This window comes from Malaclemys terrapin, chromosome 11 (genome assembly GCF_027887155.1).
Source record: "Malaclemys terrapin pileata isolate rMalTer1 chromosome 11, rMalTer1.hap1, whole genome shotgun sequence".
Taxonomy (NCBI): Eukaryota; Metazoa; Chordata; order Testudines; family Emydidae; genus Malaclemys; species Malaclemys terrapin.
Genome location: NC_071515.1, coordinates 4,506,464 through 4,533,415, shown reverse-complemented (window position 1 = coordinate 4,533,415; position 26,952 = coordinate 4,506,464). Strand labels below are relative to the sequence as shown.

The following is a 26,952-nucleotide window of genomic DNA, read 5'->3' as shown; positions in this document are numbered from 1 at the left end:
GTCAATGTCCAGTACTCAAATGCTTTCAAAAATCATACCTCAGTCTGAAAAATAGCCAGCTGGTACTCTGCTCAACGATGCATGTTTAGAAAAACATACTGTGCCCATCATACTTGTGGAAGGATATTTAATGTAGCATCTCTCTAAATCGACTCATCAGGATTGTTAAACTTGGAAACCTATTGTTTCTGTTTACACTTGCGCTAAGGTCAGGAAGGCATTTATTTTCAGTTTTGTGCTTTTTTTTTATCTGAAAAGATCTAGTCTTCCAAGTCTTGTTGCTGGAAAGGTGTAGAACTTTTCTTACAAAGAATGAAACTGTTCTGGATGTAAAATGACAAAATGCTTTCAGCCATCCATATAAATTGTAAGTGTAGTGTAAACAAGTATTTAAAGTTGTCTTGACAAAACGTTCTCTCAAATGTGATATGTAAACATTTGTGTTTGCTTTATATTCTCCTAACAACTGCATAGAGGGTGTTCTTGTGGTGCTAAGAGCTTACTGCCACTTCCTATCATTTAATATTAAGGAACCCAAAGTTATATACAATACACAAAATTATAATCTCTTGTATAGAAGAGTAGGGAAAAAAATCCTTAAGAGCAGAAATATTACCAATAGGTCATAAGCTACAATAGATAACATATACACATTTAAGTCCACGGTGTAGTTTAATAGATGTCAGTGTTACGGAATTAAGATTTCTATCTCTGCTAGTCCTTGATTTCACTATGTATCTCCTTTATTTTTTATTTTATTTTGATTATTTAAGCAATTATATAGCTTAATTTACATTTATTGATATTCTTAATGTTTAATTTTTATATTATGTTAGAATATGGTGAATGATGTTTGTATTCTACTCTATTAATTGAATTTTAATTTCCATCCAAAGCACAAAAAGAGTATTTTAATTTTTTTATTCAGTAGACCTACCTTAAATGTGCTGGAAATGGCTGAAAAGTTTTTTGCATTTCAAACTGATTTATTAAACAAAGAAAGTATGATATGTTCTTTAGTTAGCAGATAGAACTGATTGTGGGCTTCAGGTCCTTCAAGGTTTTTAGAACAAATAGATCCCATCCTCTGAGACCTTGGTTTTTATTAATAGGTGAAAAAAGGGAAAATAAACTTTCCTGCTTTGCCAACTCCTATTGGTTTCTTAACTTTGAATCAACTGGTCGTTGAACTGACCTTGTTAAATAAATGAAAATGAAGAAAATATTCTCTCTGCACCTGCAGAAGAAGCGACTGCTGTCAAATGCTGGTTTAGCACTTCAGGCGTCTATCATTCAGTGGTCTGACTTTCTTTAAAACTTGGCAGAAAACTTATACTGCTTAATATTATTTTTTATCTTTCATTAAAATTATTTTAATAGATTAAGACGTTTAGATCTTAACATAAGTTAATTTTAAATAGGTTTATTTTTTTTAAAGATACCTTCATTTAATTTAAATAAAAAAGTGGATTTACATAATAATGTACCGTATTTTCCGGCGTATAAGACGACTGGGCGTATAAGACGACCCCCAACTTTTCCAGTTAAAATATAGAGTTTGGGATATACTCGCCGTATAAGACTACCCCTCTTCCAACGCACACCAAAAAAAATTAAAAAAACATCAGATTTGATTTCAATATGGTAATTTTAATTCAAATGCTTATGACATGCAGGTACTTAGCAGGAAAACTGTCACTTATAAACATAAGGCTGTTTGTCATCAAACATGTAAACATAAAACAGTGCAAGTGGATTAAACTTTTCCTAATTCACTCTAAAGCTGAAAGGAAGGATAAGACAATAAACCCATGGGAGCTGCCATGCTGTTTGTTTTCTAAGCGGTCAACCAAACTGGAACTGATGATGATAGGAGGAAGATAACAAACAAGAGAGAGAGAGCAAGTGCCGGGCAAGTCCCTGGCGAGTTAGCAACGCCCATCATAACTGCAAGCTACGGTATTTTTACAGGTTTTGCTGGCGTGACAGTTTCCCTTTAAAAGCCTTCAAAATCCTCCTGTTCGTCATCTGATATCATAAGTACATCAATGACATCTTGTGATACATTTGTAAGGCAGTCATCGTATGGATAGAATTCCGTATCAGATGGTGTGGTCTCAGCTTCGGCTTCCTCTTCATCTTGCCACAAGTAGTCGTCCCCCATACCATCTAATGAATTTGATATGCCACACTTCTTGAAAGACTTGATTACTGTTTCCGCATCAATATCATTCCAGGCTTTTATGACAAACTTGCACAAAACATCCAACTGTGGAGCACGGATGTTTCCTCCTTTTGTGAATGACTTTTCGCCGCTAACCATCCATTCATTCCACTGTTCTTGAATGCGATCTTTAAATGGCTTGTTTAGGCACACATCCAGTGGCTGTACCAACGATGTCAATCCTGCAGGAATAACTGCCGCATCTGTGTTTAGTCTTGCAAGTATTTGCTTGGTGCTGGGAGTTAAATGAGCCCTGAACATATCCCACACCAGTAGACTACATTTTTGAATAAGTCCACCTGGTCGCCTGCTCCATACATTATCAAGCCATAGCTTTACCCCTTCTTCATCCATCCAGCCTTTTTCATTCACATGTACAAAACAACCAACAGGGAACTTGAATTTCGGCATTGTTTTTCTTTTAAAAATAATCATTGGTCTCAGTTTGGCGCCATCAGCTGTGCATCCTAGTACCACTGTAAAACTGGACTTCTCATGTCCTGTTGTTTTAATTAAAATTGTTTTTTCACCTTTTTGATGGACAGTTTTATTTCCAACCATATCAAAATTCATTGGAGTTTCATCCATATTTCCAATACTACTTAACGCATAGCCATGTTTAGTGCGCTGTTGTATTACGTATCGATGGAAACTATTTACTTTGCTATCAAGATCTGCAGGTAATTTTGGGGCAATTTTCATCTTTTGCCTCAGTACCATATTATGCCTTCCCATGAATCTAGTACACCAGGATACAGTGGCCTTAAATCTGTTGCTGTGATCTGGGTTAGATTTGGCCCACTGAAGTGCAAACAAATGTATTTTATTTCGTGTCACTACATAACCGTTTTGGCGATGCTCATTCACCATGTCTGCTACATGTTTTTCGAGTTCTGGCCAATGTGGAGTGCCTCTTCTTAATGCACACTTACCCCTTGGCATACTCTTTAATGCTTTTTCATTTGCTTTCCAGTCCCGAACCATCTTTTCTGTTACTCCATATTGTCTTGCAGCAGCGCAGTTATTATGTTCCATGGCAAAGTTTACAACTTTAAGTTTGAAACTGGCTTCATATTTCTTTCTTCTTGCTGGTGGAGCCATGATGGGGTTTTGACTGTTGGACATTTGTATACTGTACTGTATGTACTGGTGCTATACTGTATGAACAGGTACAGATACTGGTGCTGTACTGTATGTGGTACCCAGTATACAACAACCAGCCAATCACGGCAAGCGATTGGCTGGTTGTTGTATACAAAGCCTGCTTGGATTGGTCAGCTCTCCCTGCCTGCCCAGCCCTCCCTGTCTCCAAGACTATCAGAGCGGTAGCGCAAACACGCCTCTTTCACCCGTCTGGCCCGCCCTTGTATCCTATTACCTCCTTCTCTGCCTCTCAGATCTCGCACATGCGCGCCTGCGCCGCTTCACTGCAGTCCTCAGGAGCGAGATCTGAGAGGCAGAGAAGGAGGTACGGTAATAGGATACAAGGGCGGGCCAGACAGGTGAAAGAGGCGTGTTTTTCTGGGCACAGCGCCGCTCTAGCTCTTTTTTCCATACCCCGGGCGTCCCGGACGCCTGCAGCTTGCTCCGCCCTTCACTTACACCTTCCCGGTGAGGCGCCCCCTCACCTCGTCATCGGGCGGGGATGCGGCCGCGGCCGTTTTTGAGCTCCCACCACCATATGCGGCGACCGCAGATTTTCCAGTCTGGCTCGGAAGTTTCAGCACCCGCCCTATAAGACGACCCCCGACTTTTGAGAAGATTTTCCTGGGTTAAAAAGTAGTCTTATACGCCAGAAAATACAGTATTTTAATGAAAAATCCAATTCCATTCTGTCATGTTAGAAAATCATTACCAGAGGTTCTAGTTTAGGGTATGAATGAAAATCTTGGCAGTGCCCTCACCTGTTCCTGCAGTTGTTGGATGTCAGACTACCCACTTGTTTTGCCTGGTGCCTCCACATTTGACAGTACCGATTCTCTCTTCATGGAGCCTTTTTTCCCCTTATTTTCATGTAACTCATACTTCTCTTGAGTGCCTGCATTACAGAATGTTCTTAAGTTCAGCAGATAATCAGTTTCTGATAAGTTTTTTTTGTATCCCAGTACTTAGAGAAATACAAAAATGGCCAGACCCTGTTTTATGCGATTGGTCTGATGTTTTCTCTACCATAATTAGCACTCTTGTTGGCAATTTCAGTAGAGAAGCCAAGGATGGAATGGAAATGGAGTGAACTTTCTTTACTCGGAGGGGATTTAGGTTTGAAGAAATACATTGGCAGAGTGCCATTTGGAATTCTGCACTTCCTGGGCTGTGAACTACCATCTTTCACAACCACACCATTCATTCAAAAATTTAAAAATGAAAAATGATCATGTAGCCTTTTTCTAAAAAAAGACCAGTAAGTGATGTTGTCTTTTCTTGTGTAATGGTGAACTTGTTCAGAATATTTAAATAACCTTTAAGAGTAATGAATGTGGATTTCTAACAGCTTTTTGGGTCTGATGCCATTAAGAAGCAAAATAAGTAAAGGACCACGAGCCTATACCATACTATCGCAGTCAGTTAACAGCTGGTACACTACTTTGTGTGTAGTTAAGGCTTAAGCAGTATGTGGTACAGGACAGTAAATGTTTTGTTTAAGCATTCCTGTGTCTCATCACTTATTAATAAATATTTTCAGCACTTTTGTTAGATGAAATAGGGAAGCAATTATCCCCATGTTGCAGATGGGGGGACTAGGGCACACAAGTGTTTTGCCCAGGGTCTCAGAGCATTTGTAGCAGAACTGGGAGGGTAGCCCAGGTCTTCTGAATCTTTAGTCACTGGTTTAACTGCACAACCATCCTCCGTCACGGTTCTCATTTTCCTCTGCAACTGGAGATTGAAAGGTGAAACAGCTGCCTGCTTTAAGAAATTTTTGGCGATTTCTGTGGTTTAGCTAAACCGTGTGCCATATAGGGCTGAACTTCCTGCTAGAACGGTTCTCTTTCTGCCTCTCTAGTTGATTCATACTTGAGGTCAGATGACTTAGAAGTTAACTCTTCACAATAAAAAAAAATAGAATTTCTTATTTCATGATAGATGGTTCACGCTAGCAAGGGGATTGTAAACTTAAAAAATGGGAAACGAAAGCTGAAAATCTTACTTGATCACTTGTCTTCAGGAGCTGGGGCTTTAAGGAAAAGATAAAATGTTGAGAACACTAATGTTCCTAAAAGTGAGGACTAATAGCACTGGCCATCATTCAGACATAGTTCAGTCAAGATTTGTGCAAGCTTCTCTGCCACCTATCCCCTGCCTCAGCTCTGCCCTAATAGTGTCTTCTGGTTATAGTTCACTTTTGCTAAACTATATGGTAAATTAGTGGTGTGGACTATTAGGTTCTAGGAGGAGACCACCAAACTATTTTCTAGTTGTTACCTATGGTACAATTTGGATGTGTTTCTTCACAGGTGATAGGCTAGTGCATTAATCCACACAATTTCTCTGGGGTTTTCATTCCTTCACCTTCATCTGAGGTTTCCTAAGTTAACTAGAAAATAAATGACCAACCAGTCATATAAGGGAGAAGGTCACAGTGGTAAAATGTATTGCTATTATCCTTCATATAATGAACTATTAAACTGATCTGAAATTTCTTTGCAATGATTATAAATGACTATGGAAATGGTACAAATATCCTCTTAAGGACAGAGTCAGAACTAGAACATTTTACCTACCACAAATGTAAAAAACCCAACCAACCAAAAACCCCTAAATGTTAGACTACATTGTATTCATTCTTGGATGTTTCAGACACTTGATTAAATTTTTTTTTTTTTCCTTTTGGAGTTGCTGTTGCACACATTGTCAAGGGAGGAGAATTATGCTTTGATCAAAACTATAGTTTCTAACAGCTGAAGAAAAAATGCCAAATGACGTTCAAATGTCTATGGAAATCGAGGGGAATTTACCTAAAAGGTTTAGAAATAGATTAGTCCTTTTGACACACTGCACTTTATCTACCAACATTCCATTGGCTTATTTCTGAGCAAGCTGCAGGATTTGCTGGCACCAGTGGCTTGCAGGTCAGAGCTAAACCTGATCTTTCAGGGTTGTTCTTCTAGAGCTGTGAGTAGAACTGCTACTCTTTGAGAGCAGAAACTGAATGAAGTGGGTTAGCCATTTTCAACAATTTAGTATGAATAATTGTTAAAAAGAATGGACTTTGGAGCTGCGCTCTGAGAGCATAAATTCACAGAATGAGTAGGGCCCTACCAATTTCACGGCCAATGAAACCATGTTACGGACTGTAAAATAAGTCCTTCCCCATGAAATCTGATCTCCCTGAAATCAGCTGGGCTGGAGAGGGACAGGACTTGTCCTTCCCCATTGGAGGGAGATCAGACCCACCTCCACAGGTAGCGCAGAAGTGAGGATGTCACCCTCACTTCTGCGCTGCAGCAGCCCCAGAGCTGGGCTCCAGGCTGCTGCCCCCCATGGCTCCAGCCCAGGCTCAGGGCACCCGGGCTGGGGGCTGCTGCCTGCCGATGCCCTCAGTTCCTGCCGCAGATGTAAACATCTGAAATTGTGAAACTGACCGAAGTGAACCGTGAGTTTGGTAGGGCCCTAACAATGAGCTGATGCTTAAAGGGATATGATCTGCTCATGAGTGCCCTCTGCAGGAATGGCCTCCTTCCCATCTTATTAACACTAATTGATCCTTTACAAGCCACAAACTACTGAATTACAGAAAGGTAAAGTTTAAATTTTGGTAATGGCAAACAATAAGAAACTGTATTATTTATTAATTGTCCTGCAGTAACATTGTGATATTTTAACAAGATGTGAAAGAGGAACTGGCAGCTTCTTGGCAAAGACTGAACTTATCTTTATTGATATTTCCTGCCTGTGAGAGTTGATTTAAATTGCTCATTTATCTACTCCATTCAAAAATTTAATAATTGACAGGGTTAGTATTATGAAAACTTTTTTCATACAGTAGGTGGTGGGAATTTTAGGAAAGTTTTTTATCAAATTTATGGAATGCAAAAAAGAGTAGCGAAAGTAATTGGTGTATTTATTGACTAAGTTTGTACCTTTTATATAAATTCTTAATCCTGACCCTAGCTCCACAGTGTCCTTATGCATAACTAGTCTTCTTGTCAAAACCTCAGCAGGATTGGAAAGCCTCAAGCTATTTAAAAATTACTAAGCTTTGTTTTGTTACATTGGTTTCTGGAAAAGTAAGGTTTGGTAATTACTTACATTGATTTGGGTGAGGCCTTTACATTTAATAAGCAGTAAGACCCTGCCTATGGGACTACCTTTACACATTAGACAGCAGGATGGGGCAATACAGATCAAGTTATGTTCTCTGCAAGAACTTCTAGTGATCTACAGGGAGACATGTGAATGGCTTTTTCTAAAATTAAACCAACCTTCCATTTAACCCCCCTTTCTCCTCCCCCTGCATATGTACAGTCTTCTTTAGTCAGACTCAAAATCACATGGACAAGCAGAAAATCCTCCCCTTCCCTCTCCTAAAAGATTTTATCACAGCAGGACTGGCTAATTCTAACATTTTCCTCAAAGAGAATTTGGGTTCTTGAGATAGTCATGACAGAATTAGAGGGAAATTTTACATATCCTCTAAACCTGACATTTTCTACTGTACACTTGGAAGGCATATCCTATCTCCTAGAACTGGAAGGGACCTTGAAAGGTCATTGAGTCCAGCCCCCTGCCTTCACTAGCAGGACCAAGTACTGATTTTGCCCCAGATCCCTAAGTGGCCCCCTCAAGGATTGAACTCACAACCCTGGGTTTAGCAGGCCAATGCTCAAACCACTGAGCTATCCCTCCCCCCTGAAGTCATTCTGTGGCTTTGAGGTGGACAAATATGGAAGGCTTCCGTTACATGCTGTAGCTATGAGAGTTATTCAGAGATGGCTGAGCTGTTCGACAGCTGCAGTCCTTGGCTATCCTGAGAACTGTTTGTGTTTTGGCCTATAACTTATTTTAATGAACAGTTAATTTGCTGAATGTAGTGCAGTACACAACAGATGAGTCCCTGTTCCAAAAGCATCTGCAGCATAGTTCAGACTACACATGCTGTATGACCAAAGTCCAGTATCAAAATGTACCTATTTCTATCTTGATATTACCAGTGGAAATACTTTAGAAACTGTTTGTAGAGGAAGGATGTGAATGAAAAAGATGGTGCATGAAGTGTTGTTCTCCCTCTTATAATGCAGCAGTCTCTTGCAAAGTGGTTGGCCCCTGCATGAAGGTGGATCTCAGTGTTTGTGAAATTTGTGTTTTTGTAGTTTAGCCTGTCAGATGTTGGGCTCCTCCTTCTCACTTGCTCTGACAGAGAGGGTGATAACTAATCACCATCCAGGATTTCTCTGCAGTCTAGAGTTTGCTGTTCTGAGTCTCCAGTTTCAATTCCTATCTCACTCGGAGCATATGGGAGGGTGACCTCTAAGGCTGGTTCTTGCACCATTTGTGCCTTGACCAGAGAAGGCTAATGGGAAAAGGGGACACAGTGTTCAGGAAGCGAACACTAATTGGACTGATTTCAATAGCAGTTTTCAGAAGGAGCCCTAAGCATTTTTCCTGCTTTCATTGGCCTTGTCGTGTCTTAAAAAATTGTCGTGTTTAGGCTAGACTTACCTAGGTCATGTTAGCTAAGCCAAACCTAAATTTGATTGGTCCCCTAATGCAGATGCAGTGTTAACTTCATTCAATTTTATCTGATCATGTTGGAGCCTGGCCAAGAACGAGGTATGACATATAGCACTCAAAGCAGTCGTAACTGGTCTGGAAAGAGACTGTGCTGTGGAGAATGTGGCCTGCTTATCTGCTTATTCCTGTGTTTGTAGGAGAATAAATCTAGATATTTGGCATACTGTACCAAAAATAAGACTTATAAATATCACAGCAAATGGAAAAATAACTTCCAAATTAGATTAAAACAAACATTTGTTCAAGCTTAGACACTGAGTCAGGACCTCTTAAATTAGTAACTGTTCTGGGTCTCCAAAATATCCGAATTTTAGATAAAGTTAAAAAGATGGAAGCTGGTCCAGTATGTTTGTACTTTTATCAGCTGCTGTTTCTCAGCCAAACTGCTGAAGAAATATTTCTTCAGAAATCCTATTCAGTAACAAGGTGCATGCAAAGTTGGTATTTTAGATGGTATATTTTTAGGCATCTTTTGTTTATATTCCTCTCACCCCTTCTTAGACTGCAGCTTTGACATCTGCTGCTTTGAAACAAAGGATGCTTAGCTTAATCTAACATTGTCGTTTAAACCTAAATGCATAGGTTATAGTTACCTGAATAGCTTTAATAAACTTAAAATGATACTGTGCAAGAGACTGGATGGCTCAGGGATTGGTAATGGGATATGCAAGCTTTCACCTCTACCTCACTAGTATGAATCAAGTCCGACTAGTAGTGACTTAGTCATCACCACATGGTTATTCAATGGCCTGTGAGGAATGAATTGGTTTCTATTAGATCAGTGTCTACATCAGGAATGAAATGCTATTACAGTTGGCCCCCTTTGATAGTTGCAGGGAGGTCAAGAACTGCGAAGATATGGAGAATGAACTAACCTTTTAAACTTGGGGATGGTCCCTTTTGGTTCCTTCAAGTTACAGTTGAAGTTTATTTGTGGAGCAGTGGATAGATCTTGCACTTCCACTCCCCATGCTCTGTGTTCTATGGGTGTCAGGGCTGTCAGTGGGTATATCTACAAAAATCCCATGGCACAAGCCTCAGTCAGCTGATTTCAGCCTTTCTGGGCTTGGGCTGCGAGGCTAAAAATAGATGTTTGGGCTGGAGCCTAGGCCACAGGGAGACATGTGAATGGCTTTTTCTAAAATTAAGCCATCCTTCCATTTAACCCCTCTTGCTCCTCTCCCTGTATATGCACAGTCTTCTTTAGCCAAACTCAAAATCACATGGACAAGACCCACCCCCTTCACAGTGCCTCTGAGCTGGGCCCCAGGATCAGCCCAAACATCTACAAAGCAGTTTAATAGCCCTGCAAGCCTTAGTTGGCTGAAGTGGGCCATCCATGGCCATGCTGCAGGGCTCTTATCAGCATGTAGATGTAACCAGTGATTCTTGGGCACTACATCGGGGACTGGCCTTCACCTTTTTGGGCAGGCCTGTGAACCAATTTTTTGCCATGTCCTGTACCCACATTACTGTGGGTCTGATGTCACATTACTATCTGCCATCCAGCCACTATCCACAGAGTTGATCTTAAGAATTTGGGCCAATTTTAAATTAGGAATTTAAACCTAGAATAAAAGAAAAATTAATTCTCAGTTTATTGGTGGTAGAGCAAAAAGTATATATGTGCCTTGGTCAAGAATTTCTTTATTCATTGTTATATTAAAACAAGTGAGTTATTTCTCTTTTAGTAGATGACTGATTCCTCAAAATACAGGATGTGTAAAATTGTTAAATTAAACTACAGTAAACACGATTGGGGCCCTACTGTCGGGAGAGTCCACTGTCGATTGCCTTGTAGAGGTGAGGAGGCGTATATAGCAAAGAATCAAAACAGAACAGTCTGAAAATCCATTCAGATCCGTGTGTGTGTTAGTACTGAATTTAGTCAGATTTTTTTAAAATAGTCTGGAAGCCCCTACTGCAAAGGCAGTAATAATAATAATAATAATTAATGGAGATATCCCATCTCCTAGAACTGGAAGGGACCTTGAAAGGTCATCAAGTCCAGCCCCCTGCCTTCACTAGCATGACCAAGTACTGATTTTGCCCCAGACCCCCAAGTGGCCCCCTCAAGGATTGAACTCACAACCCTGGGTTTAGCAGGCCAATGTTCAAACCACTGAGCTATCCCCCCCCCCCCCCAAGTCTGACTTGGAGAGTTGCTATTATTCTCATACACCAATGAAAAGCTTTAAGACATGTTCCCTGGCTCTGCAGCTCGGAATGGAAGCCGTGGGACTGTCTTTCAAATGAAATCAAGTATGCATGAAGAGCTTAGCCTGCATGGATTATGCTGTGCAGGACTGATCTTCTTCCGCTGCTCCATGTCAGTCACAGATCTTTATCTGGTCCTTAAGTAGGTGCTGCTGGTTGGCTTCATTTAGTACATGAGCGCTGATAAAACATGTGAGCCAGTTTTTTTCCCTAGCTATAAGCAGCAATAATTTTGAAAAGCTTTAAATATTCTACTGTAGTCTGTGAGCAAATCAGCTAGTGTCAGGCTGTTAAAAATGTGGGGAGGGGCTGTTAACACTGGGTTAAACAAAATGCTGTCTGTGGAGGTCAGACTGAAAAAAAGGGTTGTGGAGTTGACTGTACAGTGTGCTGGCATTTCTGGCTTGTGGATTACCAGAGGTGGTTAGTCTTTAGTCTGTGTCAGTTCTTTAACATTAATAAGCATAAAAAGGCTCACCCCCCAATCAAAAGAAGCAAAGTACATGAATAAGAGAATGTCACTGGGGTTTTGGAAACAGTACTTCTGAAGAAATGGATAAAGATTTTTCCATGCTTTAAAAAAATCTGGCTTTTTAAAACTCCTTTATAACCTATAAATAGTAGAAACAAGAAGCACTGCACTTAATGTTTCCTTGTTGTGTATTTAAAAACAAGAATGTGGAGAAAGACAGTGGGTCTGCACTAGCTGAGTTTTCTTTAAATGTATAAAAATGCCCTTGATAAAGACTTTCCTTAGTTTGATGCTAGTGGCTTCATCTGTTTTGAAATAGGATCTTAGAATAAATTGAAAAGCTGCCCATTTACGTGTAATGACACCTTCCATATACCTGTGCTTTAATGAAGTTTACTACAGGAAGAACAGGAGTATTTGTGGCACCTTAGAGACTAACAAATTTATTTGAGCATAAGCTTTTGTGGGCTACTACAGGGATATTGTTTACGGGTAACACTTTCAAAAGTGACCAAATCCCATTTTTCAAAAGTGACATAAGCAGTTAGGAGCTTAACTCTCATTGAAAGTTATGGGATTCAGGAACCTGTCACTCTTGAAAATGATACTTAAGCTTCAAATCACTTAGGCACTTTTTAGTATTTTACCAGATATCCTTACAATTTCAACAGCAGCAACATTGTCAGGATTTATTTTCTTTTTTACAATAATGAAAATATATAACTTTAAAATATGCTCAATTAGAGCACTAGACCTTTCTTTACTGGTACCACTATGCCTTGCATATGCTTACCTAAAGTTCAGGTATTCATCAGTAGCACTGTCATTTACCTTAGTGTCCATCAAGCATAATTCAGTTTCATGGAAAGATTCCCATTCAGGGCAAATCTCTGTACAAGACCAGGAAGCTAGAACAGTGCTTTGCATTCACAGACTTGTTTCTTAGGACGTTATTGAAGAGTTGTAAAAATGCAGATGGAACAGACCTGTTAGGTCATCTGATCCATTGGTTCTTAGATTGGTCAGCAGAACATGGTCTGTTGATCTTTATAGATCTGGATAGTCTCATGATGCTGGCTCTTATTTCCAGCTGCCAAATTGCATTGACATTTAAAAATACATGACTTTCTTAATCTGACTTTACCATATACTCCTCCCACTTCTGCCGTTTAAAAAAATAGAGCCCCCCACAACCCTCACTTATCTAGCTCTCATTTTCTGCAAAATCAGCTGGTAGCCTATTTTCTCAGCTGCTACTGCAGGCCTCCATAGAAATCTGACTATTAGCACCTATACCACAAATGCCGTTAGGGGAGTTAAAATAATGAAATTAATTACCCTTATACGGTGTTAAGAGCAAAATTCTGTTGAGGCAGAAATCTAGTGCATTGTACCGCAATTTTTTTTGTTTCTCAGTGTACACATTGAAACATGAGCACATTGGAGTTATACTAATCAAATATGGGAAGAATTCATAACACTTCATGTAATAGGCTTAATGAACACTTCATGAATGTGACAGACTGAAAGAGAAACAGTTTTTCTTATGTACAGATGGAGTACTGACAATCCTACGAGCTGCAAAGATCTTGTATAATTATTTTTAACATTTGTTCATTGAAACAAATATGCAAGAAGTTTAAGAGTGTGGTTATATCTAGCCGGACTTTGGCTCCATGCTGCACACGCTTTATCAAATGAGCAGTCTGACTTCAATGAGACTGCTCATCTGATTCATATCACTGGGGTGTTTTGAAGGTAAATTCATTAATGTTTATAAAGAATTGAAATACTCTGATGGGAGCACCATAGAAAAGCCCAGAAGGAAGTTAATCATTCTGTGTTCAGTACAGAGTTTGGATAGTGTGCAGTAAATAATGCCTGGGGCCACTCATTGAATGATGAGGATAAAACAAACCATTCAGCAAGTATTTCCTAACTTTTGAATGCTTGACTTTGCAACCTTAACATTCTTTTAACGTAGCTTTTTGGGTGTAATTTATTTAAATTTATTAGTGGTGCCCAAATGCTTTTGTCGGGATTGAGGCTGCATTGTGCTGTACAAATGTGGAAAGAGACTGGTTGTGTATCAGACAACTTACAATCTAATTGAACAATCTTGTCCGTCTCAGAAGTGCCCCCCCAAAGATGTTGTACAATGGTTGTATTCTTAGGTGGGCCATCAGACTTAAATACCTACCTAATTTTCCTCCAGATGACCCCATATCCTTGGGTAAATAGAATATTTTTTATAAATCAGGGAACATCTGCCAACATTTCTCAAATCTTAAATTTTTCCCTGGTGGCTTACATTAAGCCTAAAAAGAACAGGAGTACTTGTGGCACCTTAGAGACTAACAAATTTATTAGAGCATAAGCTTTCGTGGACTACAGCCCACTTCTTCGGATGCATACAGAGTCGAATAAATATTGAGGGGACACACACACACACACACACACACACACACACACACACACACACACACACACACACACACACAGCATAAACAGGTGGGAGTTGTCTTACCAATTCTGAGAGACCAATTAAGTAAGAGGAAAAAAAACTTTTGAAGTGATAATCAAGATAGCCCAGTACAGACCTGCGGGTGGCTATATTACAACAGAAAAACTTCAAAAACAGACTCCAACGAGAGACTGCTGAGCTGGAATTGATATGCAAACTAGACACAATCAACAAAGGATTGAATAAGGACTGGGAATGGCTGAGCCATTACAAACATTGAATCTATCTCCCCTTGTAAGTATTCTCACACTTCTTATCAAACTGTCTGTACTGGGCTAGCTTGATTATCACTTCAAAAGTTTTTTTTCTCTTACTTAATTGGTCTCTCAGAATTGGTAAGACAACTCCCACCTGTTCATGCTCTCTGTATGTGTGTATATATATGTCCTCAATATTTATTCCACTCTGTATGCATCTGAAGAAGTGGGCTGTAGTCCACGAAAGCTTATGCTCTAATAAATTTGTTAGTCTCTAAGGTGCCACAAATACTCCTGTTCTTTTTGCGGATACAGACTAACACGGCTGCTACTCTGAAACCTGTCATTAAGCCTAAAGGTGCACACCTTAAAAAAATACCCCTTGACCATCTATAGGATGTTAGAAGTAAAATAAGCCAAGGCAGATGTCCTCACAACTCTGTATTGAAAATTACAAGCAGCAGTGCCTAATCTTTCAGCAGGCTACTTGGTAGCACTCTGGAAGCTTTACTTTAGTGTGGATATGCTAACAAAGCCAACGTTTTGGACCCCTATGCTGTCTCTTACCTCATCAACGTGGTATTTCCTAGTAGTGATTGGAGATAGCAAGACTTCCTTTAGAACGATAGGAGCTTGTAGATAGAGATTTACTCTTGTACGTTCCACTCATAGGTCCTATGGCTAGATCAAGTCTTATCTTAACATCGTAAGAGAGTGATATTACCTGATGTAAGGAGGACACTTGTTTGTTAATTTTGTATACACTTTTTTTTTTAAAGCACCTATCCATGTGCTCTGGGCACCCTTGACAGCTTAAAAATACAACAAAATTTAATATCCAATAACTAAACTGTGGTAGTACAATTCAATATTATTGAACATAGACTAGAAAGGACAAGGTCTCTCAAAATGTACAACACCCATCCACATAAGTGTCACAGGCAATAAAGTTTCAAAAATCTTTTGTTATTAGATGGTTAAAATTCTTCTAGGGAGTTGGGAGCGGGGGGGGGGGGGGGGGAAGAGAGGGAAAGGGAGTAAAGAAGAGCTAAAGTATCAAACCTCCTCAGTCAATGTCAGCCCAACAGGCCAGGGTGGTCTCCATGTTTTAGAGAAAAATCTCAATCATTCTATGAAAACATTTGCAAAGTGATTACCTAGTTGTCCATCTAAATCACTCAGGCCTTGGCTACACTTGCAGCTGTACAGCGCTGTGAGGTAAACCTGTCTTCATACAGCTGAGTAGGGAAAGCGCTGCAGTCTGTCCACACTGACAGCTGACAGCACAGTGGCGTGGCCACACTTGCAACATTTGCAGCTGTGTTGGGAGCGGTGCATTATGGGCAGCTATCCCAGCATTCATGTGGCTGCAACGTGCTTTTCAAAACGGGGGAGGAGGGAGTGCAGTGTGACAGGGAGTGTGGGGGGAGAGAGAGTGCTTTTTGGAGCATGTCAGCTCTCTATTTTGCAAGTTCCGAACTCCCGGCCCCCTCTTCACTCACTCACTCAAAGCAAACAGCAAACTGTTTGCTTTTTCTCTGTGGTACGAGCTTTGAAACCGGCACTTCTGCATTCCTGCAGCCGGTCACAACAATGGAAGGGATTGGCCACTTGACAAGGTGATCAGTACAGCGCTGCAAGTTGATTCCTGGTACACACTCACAGGGGAGAGTCGTAGCCACTCCGCTGTATCTCTTATGCTTCTCGGGGAGGTGGAGTACCTGCAGCGGTGTACCCAGGGAGATACAGCGCTGTACGGCCTTGCCACTGTGGACAGGGAGTGAGTTACAGCATTGGGGAAGGCTTTACAGTGCTGTAACTAGCAAGTGTAGCCAAGGCCTCAGTTACACCTATGCAGTGTTGTTGGTTACGGGATATTAGAGAGGTAAGGTGGATGAGGTACTATCTTTTATTAGACCAACTTCTGTTGGTGAGAGACAAGCTTTCAAGCTTACACAGAGCTCTTTTTCAGGTCTGAGAAACTTAGTATCGCAACTAAGTACAAGGTGGAACAGATTGTTTAGCATAATAATGCTAATGTTGTTCTGACAGGGTCTGGTGCCACTTAGGCCTGGTCTACACTGGGGAGGCAGGGGGGATCAACCTAAGATATGCAACTTCAGCTACGAGAATAGTGTAGCTGAAGTCAATGTATCTTAGGTCGACTTACCTTGCATCCTCACTGCGTGGGGTCGACTGCCGCCACTTCCCCTGTCAATTCCGCTTCCGCCTCTCGCCGCGGTGGAGTACAGGAGTTGACGGCATAGTGATCGCGGATCGATTTATGCGATAAATCGATCTCAGATCGATCATTACCCGCCGATCCGGCGGGTAGTGTAGACATACCCTTCGAATTGGTGGGTCCTGGTCTGTGTGGAGCTTGCTTCTGATGATGAGTTTGGAGGGGCTGGGTGGGATTGTTTGAGGGCCAGAAGAGGATCTGTGGCTTATTACAACAATCTATACCTTATTAACACCCCCTGCTCCCACTTCTTCCACCCCCCTTTCCTTTCTCCCTATGACTGGAGGGATGTTAATGGGCCACTTCACTGTGAAATATGTAACTACTTATGCTAAACAGTCTATTCCACCTTATGTTTAGCTATGACACTCTGAGAACATTTCACAGACCTGAAGAAAAGCTCCATGGAAAAGCTGGAAAGCTTGTCTCTCACCTGCAGAAGTTGGTTCAGTAAAATATATTACCTCACCCACATTGTTTTTGTATTACATATACAATTTTTAGGTGCTCTAAATGGGACCGAACGGATTTGGTAACCTTCAGCAAACGCTTTGCAGGTAATGGGCCCACATAATGTAAAAGAGTGCATTTTCTTCATGTGTCTAGCCCTGTTTAATAAATAGGTTCACTGGGGCTGGTGTTGTGAGGAATTGGTTATTTCAAGCCCTGAAGTATTTCTGTGCACACTTTGCAGTGATTAAACACTTTAACCTCTATGAAACTTTAATAATATAAAACCTGTCTGATATAGAAAGGGAGTGGTGCTGGTGGTGGTTCTTGGAGGTCAGCACTGAGCTTAAAATGTATAGTTTCTCATATCAACATAGCCACTACCCCTTACTGTGCTGATCTCTGTGTAGTAGAAGTCAATGGCCAGTACTCTCTTTTCCCTCTTATTTTTTTTACTTCTCTCCCTGCTCCCTCACCCTCATGTTGTGGTGGTAGTTAAACATGACATTATCCACATTGTCACGAGGGACTGTCACAGCATTAATGTGATGAGGCGCAGCAAATTTAGTCCCCCCCCCCCCCCCCCGGTCACTTGCGAGACTAGTGGGGTGAATACAGCCTTAGCTCTGTTGTTCACAAATCATGGGGCCAGACTGGGTAAGGGACAAGGAGAAATGACAGGCAATCTTATCTCTAGTAGAGAAGTTACGGAATTTTATCTGAGAATAAGCAAATCCCAGTCTCCTCTCATGGTATATAAGATGGAGACAGTAGGGAGTCCAGCTCACATATCTTTAATACAAAAGACTTTTCTATCCATTTTGGATCTCTTGGGGGAAGAGAGGCACTTTGTGAGCATGTCCTTGCCATCTGTCTCCTGTCACTCATTTCCCTCTAGTTAAGAATGGAACTGTTCATTGTTCCCCAGAGGCCTAAAAGGGCAAATGGCAGTCTACTTTCCAACCTTTTACATGAATCTGTCTTAATGCAATCTGTGATCAGTTAAGATCTGAACGTACGCTCAGGGTACAGAATGTGAAAATTTGGTTATGGTGCAGATTGCACAGCTGTAGTAGAATCCTTTGCAGAATGTGCTCCTTCTGCACTTGAAAGACTTAAGCCTCAATTGTGCAACTGGATCTCTGCATACTGACCTCTGCACCCATGCGAAGCCCCATTAATCCCTTGCATACATCCAGTTGCAAAATTGAGGTCATCGCTTGTTTTTGTTCGGTTTTTGTTTGCACTCTCCTTTTTCAATGAAAATTGAGGGATATGGCAGACTCATTCCTGACAAAATTGAAAGGAAAATCCTCTGTTGGCTACCTGCTAGTAGTGAAGGATGACAATTTGGAGTTGATGCGTTTGTTAGGAGAATATGAAAGTTAAGAACATGAATTTTTATGTGGAATGTGACACAATATTGTGGCACAAATGTATCAGACTGGGATTTGTCTACAGTGTATCCACAAAGCTTGCTGTAAGAGCAATAGCTGCACAGGGGGGCATTATGTAGTTTGTTTCCATTTTCATTGTTCTGTGCTGAAGCAGCAACTCTTGGCTTTTTGATATCTCAGGATTAATATGCAGCGGGATGCTTGGTGTTGTCTAACATCAGCGTAAGAAGCAGCGTAGCCAGTGTGTTGGCGTAAGAGGCCAGGTAGCCAGTGCCTTGGCATAACATTTTGGAATGGATGTGGGCCGTAGCAGACTGAGGCAAATGTGGTTTAGTCTCCTAAAAGCAATCATGGCCTGGTGTCTCATTTGCAGGTTTTCACATAAGCAATACTCAGTTTTAAAATTAAACAAACTGCATTTATACAATGAGCATAAGATAAGGCAGGAGCAGAGAATCCAGTCCTTCAAACAAACATCATATAGTATCTAGTTCTGCTCAGCAAATTCTGTGTTAATATTTGGTTTCATATACACAAACACCAAAATACAATTTACCAGTACTGTTTACTTTCTCTGTCAGGACACATTTGAACTCTTGTTCTAGCGTGTCAAAGCTCAACAAGAATATTCTCAAAAACCTCTTCCCCTTTGCAGTCTCTTTTGCTTAGCACAGGGTAATTGGCTTCAGCCAAGTCGGGGTATGTTTCCACATGACTTGATTCCTCAGCTGTTATGGAAATAGAGACAGACACCTGCTAGAACTCTCCGATTCAAGGATAAAGTGCCAGATGTTAGTAGGGAATTGTATACTGTCCTCTCACAAGGATCTTTATGGAAATGCATCTGACACTAGGGAGGCAGTGTGATCTAGCTGATAAAGCAATGGACTGGGACTCAGGAGACATGGGTCTTATTCCTGGCTCTACCTCTGACCTGCTATGACCTTGGGCAAAGCGTTTTCGTTCTGTGCCTCTCTTTCCCCTCCTTTCCTTTGTTTATCTTGTCTGTTTAGATTGTAAAGTTTTAAGGCCAGGGACACACACTCATTATGGGTCCAGAACTCAGTCGGTCTCTGGATGCCACCGTAATATAAACAATACATAATTTATGGAAAAGCCAGGTAAATGCAGAGTGTTACACAGAACTGGGTATTCCTGTTCAGTATTCTTTATAAAGAGGGCATGTATTGCATCAACTCATGAAATGTTTTTAATTGGGACTAGATTGTTTGAATTTCAGATCGTATAAATCTTTCGCCTTTTACTTTAGTTTTTCTCGAAGGGTATAGGTCCTCATTGGGAAACAAAAAAACAATTTGTCCTCCTTTACAGTGCAGATTACTTCTCAACTATGAGACACCTGTCAGTGAAGGGAATGACCTGAAAGTGTAGTTATGATGAACAGATTAAATGATCTCATGCTTCATTGTGGTGACTGATTTACAGAAAGGGACAAAAGGATCAGGGGAACATTTCTTACTTAAAACCAAATGCACTTGTTTGTTGAAGCACAAAAATAAGAGTTAGAATGTGGTGTTTAGTTTCCTTGTTAAAATTGCCTCAGTGGTAGTAATGGAAAGACACATGGACCACAAAAATCTAGCACCATATTTTTAATTTCAAAGCCATCTAACCCACCTTCAGTAGGTATTCAGTCTGTAAATTCAGGGCTCCTATGCATTGTCTTACTCTTGAGTAATTATCCATACTATAACAAAATTTAATTTGTAGTTTTGTCACATCTAGGCGCAACAATCATGGATCAAGATCCCATCGTGTTAAGTGCTGTACAAATAGAACAAAAACAATCCCTGCCCCAAAGAGTGTGCTGTCTACTCTAAGTACGAGACAAGTCCCAACAAATGGATACAGATTGACTGACGGGGGAGTACACGAAAACAGTGAGACAATATTGGTCAGTATGATAAGTTGGGATGTCAGCACACTAGTAGCCTAACCGGTGCCCGTTTTTTTGTTGGCTTTGTGGCAGTGCAGAGTTAGTTTTGTGCATGGGAGCGCGTCCCAAGCTTACGAGGCACTCTGGGAGAAACTACAAAGGTTCTTGTTTGAGAAATAGACCTGTAATACTTTAGTTCACTACTTTGGCAGTAGTGCCAACGCTGGGACTTTTCAGAGAAATTAAGTTCCTGAATCCCATTGGCTTTCAGTCAGAACCCAACTCTCCATTTTCCAAGGAACCTAAATTGGATTTATTTTCCTCTCTTGCTACAGATAACTGATGAAAGGCTTGGTGAATTTTCCGCTAATTATTTCTTAGTTCAGTGGCATGTTTCTTTGTCCTATTGCACACAGTGACAACACTTCCTGGATTTGTTCTTGCTTACATACAGTAGAACCTCAGAGTTCCGGACACCTCAGGAATGGAGGCTGTTTGTAACTCTGAACAGTATCTTCACCTCCTACCTGTAAGTAGCTGCCCCGCGCATGGGGGCAGGAGCAGGCAGCTGGTTCTAGTTCCCTGGCTGCAAGGATGAGTGAGGCTCCCTGGGGCACTGCGGCATCAGTGGGCATGTGGGGTACGCTGTGGCCCTTTAAAACTGAGCCGCTTCTCCTGAGCACAGCATGCCAGCAGCAGCTCAGGCTCTAGCACCGGCAGCTCATGCTCTAGGCCAGGCTCTGGCCGCAAGAGCAGCAGTTCCCGCTCCAGCGCTGGCAGCTTCCTTGCAGCATCAGCAGCTCGGGCTGTGGCAGTTTCTTTCCTGGGCTTGGACTGAGCTCGTCACCTCCTGGCTGAGGAGAGGGAGGGCAGGGGATGAAAACAGTGCCCGCGGCTTACAGGAAAGTGGCACAGACCCCAGCGCTGCTCCTGCTCTGCCTGCTTGTGCTGGCAGTTGGGGGTTCACAGTTGTGCCTGCGAACATCAGCGTCTTCACCTCCTCGCTGTAAGTGGCTGCCCCGCGCATGAGGGTGGCGGTGGGGACAGGCAACCCAGATGTGTCTGTCTTGAAGTTGCAATACAGACACAGTACAGTATTTGCTTTTCTCCCCCGTCTCTGCTGCTGCCTGATAGCCTACTTCCGGTTCCACGTGGTGTCCGGTTGACGGGTCAGTCCATAACTCTGGTGTTCTTATCTTTGAGATTCTACTGTATTTTGTTGTGGGAATTTTTACACACTACCATCCGTGGTAAACAGTAGCAGGAACCACCAAGGGTTTATCAACAAAGTGGAAACATTATGTCCTGGAAGATACAGACTTTGTTGGGTTCATTAATCGCTATGGGCAAGTGTTACTCTACCTGGCATATTTCTCTGTCTCTCTCTGTATATATAATACATATCTATATATACACACACAGTGTGCATGGTTTTAATCTGTGAATTGATGTAGGACAATACAATGGTTTGTTGCTAGGCTGACTGCCAAATGCTCTGTTGGAAAGAAACTGTTGTGTGGTGAATGGAAAGTAGTGGAGACTGAAGTCAATTTCTCAGTGACCAATGTGTTGTGAACACTCTATTGGAAACAGCAAGTATTCTCAGCTGTTTTGGGGCCTGTGAGGTTTCCAAGTAACATCCTGAAAAATTCAGAGCTTTCAGAGGCAGTGAGGAAACCTTACTAGCTAGTTCATGGACAGCCTAAGAGGAGAATTCTGTTGTTCAGCTGGGACAGCCAAACTCGGGTCTGGGCAAGCAGAATTTACTTATCACTTGACAAGCTGTTGTCTTGCACTTCAAAATCAATTAAAATGCCCTAACATTCAGTGCAAACAGGACTTCTTATTGAACACCAATAGAAAAACTGCTTCTTTATTTAGAGAGGCAGTTTGGCCTAGTGCATAGAGCACTGGACTGGGATTTGGGAGACATCGATTCTGTTCCTTGCTCTGCCACCTGCTGGTTATTGCTTCTCCTTGCGCCTCTTTTTCCCCATCTTGAAAATATGAATAATGATACTGACCTCCTTTATGAAGTACTTTGAGATCTGTAACCCAAGATCTCTTTCCATCTATGATGAAAAGTGCTATAAAATAGGAATTTAGTGTCTTGTTGTACAGTGGCAGTGCTTGTTAAATAATAATGGATATCCTGTTGAAGAGGTTGAAAATAAAAATTGGCCTCTTGCCCTAGTTTTTATGTAAATATCATAGCTCCACTCAGCAATTGGGCCACCTGTTGTACACTGGAAAAATCTTGTTGGGGTTGCTCAAGGAAACTGAGGCCAGCTTTCCCTTAGTCGTGGATCACATGCCTGTCAGTGTACATAGGATTGTTAAGTGCAGGTCACATCAGCTTGTCACTGAAGCAGGTATATCGAACAACATACATTCAATGTAACTCACTAGGCTTTGGGGTTTTTAATACTACCTGGCTTTAAAAAGGGGGATCTGTTTCTCTGACAACTAAACAGGTACTTGACAGTCATTGGAATATTTTTCTTGTTTGCACGAGGATACTATTGTGAATGGGCTAACGTTGTCAGTGTCATGTCATGCTGAAGAAAACATTTTTCCTCTTTTTTTGGTTTGTGTTCTTGGTCTCTGCATGTGATCAGTATAGTTCTAGAGTGTCTGGCTAACTTTCACAGTGAGACTCCTGATTGTTGTACCAGCATGCTCAAGTGAGGTTTGTGAATGGAGAGAGACTTGCCTGTTGTTCAAATAGGTACAGAACAGCTATTTTCATTAGTGTAGACATTTGTATAGTGTTTCCCTGGAATGTTAACTGTATTTTTTTTTTAATTAACCCACTAAGAATTTTTCTGTGAACAGCATGGAGAAAAGGTAACAAGACAGGAATTTTGCAGGTTTTAGAAACACTGATGTTTGTCATTCATGCAGAAGAGTCCAAGTGGTAATTGTAGCCACACACACTGTGGCTTCTTGGGCTACATCTAATGGTAATGACATGTTAAAGAACTCCTGTATTCCCATGCATAGCATTCCCTTTACCTGATTAGCCAGTTCCCTGAACAGTTATTTTTCAGGTATCATGTATAGTATTTTTTAAATGTTGTCATGGCTCAGTGTGAACATAACTTACTTTAGCAACCACATGCATGTCCGTCCCAACTCACATATTGACTTGAGGTTCTAATAGACTGCCTCTGTGAACATGCTGTTTATGTATGGGGAAATGGATGCATTCTGTCAGCTTAGACTGTTCAGCACCAATTGCATTAGTGCTTCTGGAAACTCTCTGGGGCTTGATTTGTGACTGTTTGCCCTTTTTAAAGGGGAAAAATTAGCACTGTCCTCCACAGGTCTGCAACTGTGATTAAACCGTGGCTTTTCTTAAATTGTTTTATGCTCACTGGCTTTCTAGTTTTCAGCCAACATAAGTTTCTAGTGCAAGTGACCTTACAGTTTTTGTTTGCTTTATGAATATTGTAGAGTGATTAAAATCTTGTAATTGGGAAAATTCTGAATTTTTCCTTGATGTGTATATTTAACTTGGACAAGACTTTCAAGGTTCTTTTTTTCAAACTGCCCAGAGACCTTCAGGGTTGGCTACAGGTTGTGGTTTTAAATTGGCTTTCCAAAAGGCAGTTAATATAATCCATGACAATGTGTTTATTACTATAATTATGCAGATTTATTTTCAACTATTATAAAAAGAGTAGAGTGAGGTTTAAACAGTTTATTTGCAATATCTCCACACACCTTAGTGAAGTGACAAGTTTATCTCTTTCATTAGCACTTGCTTTTGGTGCAGCAGTGTAAACTCTGAAGTGGATTTGCACGTGCTATTTGATTTAGACCCAACATAAATAACTACTTTAAAACTTTATTTTTTTCTGTTCTAACCTTACACCCACTATAATGCAATATAGAGCATATACCAAGCTGAGTGCATTTAATATATTGACCAAACATTCAGCGCTACTTTAATTTCTCTTTACCTATGTAACGTAACTACTGTTAATAAACTCTTCACAGGATCAGGGTCCTAGATTGTTTCACTTTTCTGATTCACCTGATTTATTTTATGCCTGATCCTTTCCAGCATGGGGGGAGGGATAGCTCAGTGGTTTGAGCGTTGGCCTGCTAAACCCAGGGTTGTGAGTTCAATCCTTGAGGGGGCCACTTAGGGATCTGGGGCAAAATCAGTACTTGGTCCTGCTAGTGAAGGCAGGGGGCTGGACTCAATGACCTTTCAAGGTCCCTTCCAGTTCTAGGAGATAGGATATCTCCATTTATTTATTTATTTTTATTTAGCAGCTGTCTCGCTGAACCCTCAGCTCAGGTGGGGGTGGGGGGAAATGACATTATTGCCATGCATTTCCTGGATATAAGATTGAGACTTGGAAGCCAAAGGCCTTGCTTACCGTTTGGCAACTTTTTCATCGTGTATGTGTGTGTATTATGATACAGACTTTCATACAAGCTTTTAAATTCTTACTCACGTCAGCTCTTATGTCACAAGTAAATGTGTATTTGGGTAGGGTTTTTTTACAAAATATATTTAGCAGTATTTAAATTTTCAAGAGATTATGGAAGGATAGTGACTTCATTAAAGGGTAGAAGAACACTGTTCCCTCCTGTGAATGTAGTGTCATAATTAGCCGAGTAGGCTTATCATTCATATCCTCTACATCCATTTTATTTTGGAATCAAATTTGACATTGGTTTGGCAAATGTAGGTTTTAACAGACCTCCGTCCTGTACTATGGTGTGATAAGCTGCCATTTGACACCATACAGCAACACTTCACAGCAGTTCCAAACTGCATATCCTAATGAAACTGCAGGGGAAGATTAGGCAGAATGTAATTATCTCATTTGGAGTTTGGTGAAGATATTGTACAGGAACTAGAAAACTTGCAGAAAGTGCTTGGAAATTTTCAGTGACCTCAAGCAAGCAAGCAAACACTTGTTCTCATCTGAGGGACAGCACCTTTGGTAGCATGGTATATCAGTCAAGTACCATGCCAGCTCGCTGGTTCTTTTTCTTTATCAGAGGGAGGCATGCCACCCACTACATTGTCATTGCTTCTGACAGCACACAATGTCCTTTGAGAGTCTCATTCAAATTTTCAGTTAACTCAACCCTGCTTCATTTATGAGATCTGACTGCAGAGGGTGATATGTCTGTAAGCATAACTAGAACGTCAAGAAAAGTGATCTTGAAATATTTTATGATCATTAGGAGACATTACTAACTATACTTAAATGTAAAATAATAAATTTGTATAACAATTGTGTCTCACGGATCTCTTTACTTGTGCCCTAGAAGCCCTGCTCTGGGTTTAGCCACGGCTTTTCTTGTAACTTTGGTAACTATTGATGTGAGGGGAAGGTATCATCTAATTGTCTTTGTGTTTAGAAGGTGGAGCCTCTGTAGGCTCATGAAAAATGTAGCCTCAAACTGTTTACCTTTTAAAAGCTGCTGGTTCCTTTTTACTGCCTTGGCTTCCAGTAGTGCTTCATCTATAGCAAAACCACTTCAAAAATTTAGTTCTGCAGCATGCAGTACAACGGAGGAGTTTTATTGTTCTTTAATGCATATGTTAAGATCAATTAGTATGTGGGGAGGGGACATTGTTGTTCTCAGGGGAATTGGGAGAAATATATTCAAGTGCATATAAGTATTACTGCATATAAAATACATTTATGCATCAGTCTCTCTGGCTTGCAAGAGATCAGAAATAGAGTTTAGAGATATCTGAATGTTAAAATCTGACTAGTTTAATGGAGACCAGCTTGGATGAACCAAACTCACTAGTTGCTTGGTGATTTTTAAACTTGTTTTGTGCCCACAAAGAAGGAAAGTTTAAGCTCTAGGAAGTGAGGGAAGTAACAGAAGTGTCTGTGTGGGGTGAGAGCCCAGACATCCATTTTAAAAGAACTGCTAAGAGATTAATGATAAGGTGGTCTGTGGGCTTAAACATAGACTTAAGGCTTCTACGCTCTCACTTCTTGGCTGGGTGCAGGGCATAACTGCTGGCTGGATGCCACGGTGTAGCCTCCATGTTTCTTTGATCTGCATCTGAAGCATACATCAGTGGCGTTCCTGGAATTATCCAGCAGGGGGTATGGTTGTAGCTGGCATCTACCATCTCCAGGGCTGAGTAATCTGAAGAATTCTCCTATGCATAGTTTCCTGCCACTTTATTTCTCTTTTATCATTTTAAAAATCATAAACCTTCTTTCCTCTCTGTGTAACACTGCCTCTGACAGACCTTAGGAATTATAAAGAAAATATCTAAATTGTAGTGAAAGAAAATAAAATTTGGGGAGCTGTTAAGCTTTTAAAATCTAATATGCTGCATGTAGAATTTTCAGTCTTGCAGTGTTTGCTGTTAACAGCTATTATAGCTTAACAAGCATCTGAAATCCAGTTTCTGGGGTGCGGGTAGAAGGCAGTAAAAGCCAGTCTGGTACAGGTGGTCCTGGCTGTCCAGGGCTCCTAAGAGTCCAATTGATTCTGTATATTTTCCTGTGCAGTTGATTTTATGTGCAAAGGGTTGATGTCTCACCCGAAAGGTGTCATTGTAGTCAGTGAAGCAGAGAGATTTTAAAAAGACTCAGTACTTCT

General features: G+C 40.9%; 2 protein-coding genes across 29 annotated transcripts in view; one reads left to right on the top strand and one right to left on the bottom strand.

Moving 5' to 3' along the window:
• The window catches only part of RAB17 (RAB17, member RAS oncogene family), a 93,462-nt gene extending 83,556 nt beyond the window's left edge, over nt 1-9,906 (bottom strand). Inside the window, exon 1 of the mRNA XM_054043460.1 lies at nt 9,832-9,906. The gene's annotated coding sequence lies outside the window, so the exon portion shown is untranslated. The remainder of the gene's footprint in view (nt 1-9,831) is intronic.
• Nucleotides 1-26,952, top strand: part of LRRFIP1 (LRR binding FLII interacting protein 1) — a 193,116-nt gene that overhangs the window by 23,031 nt on the left and 143,133 nt on the right. The gene's annotated exons all lie outside the window — the stretch shown is intronic.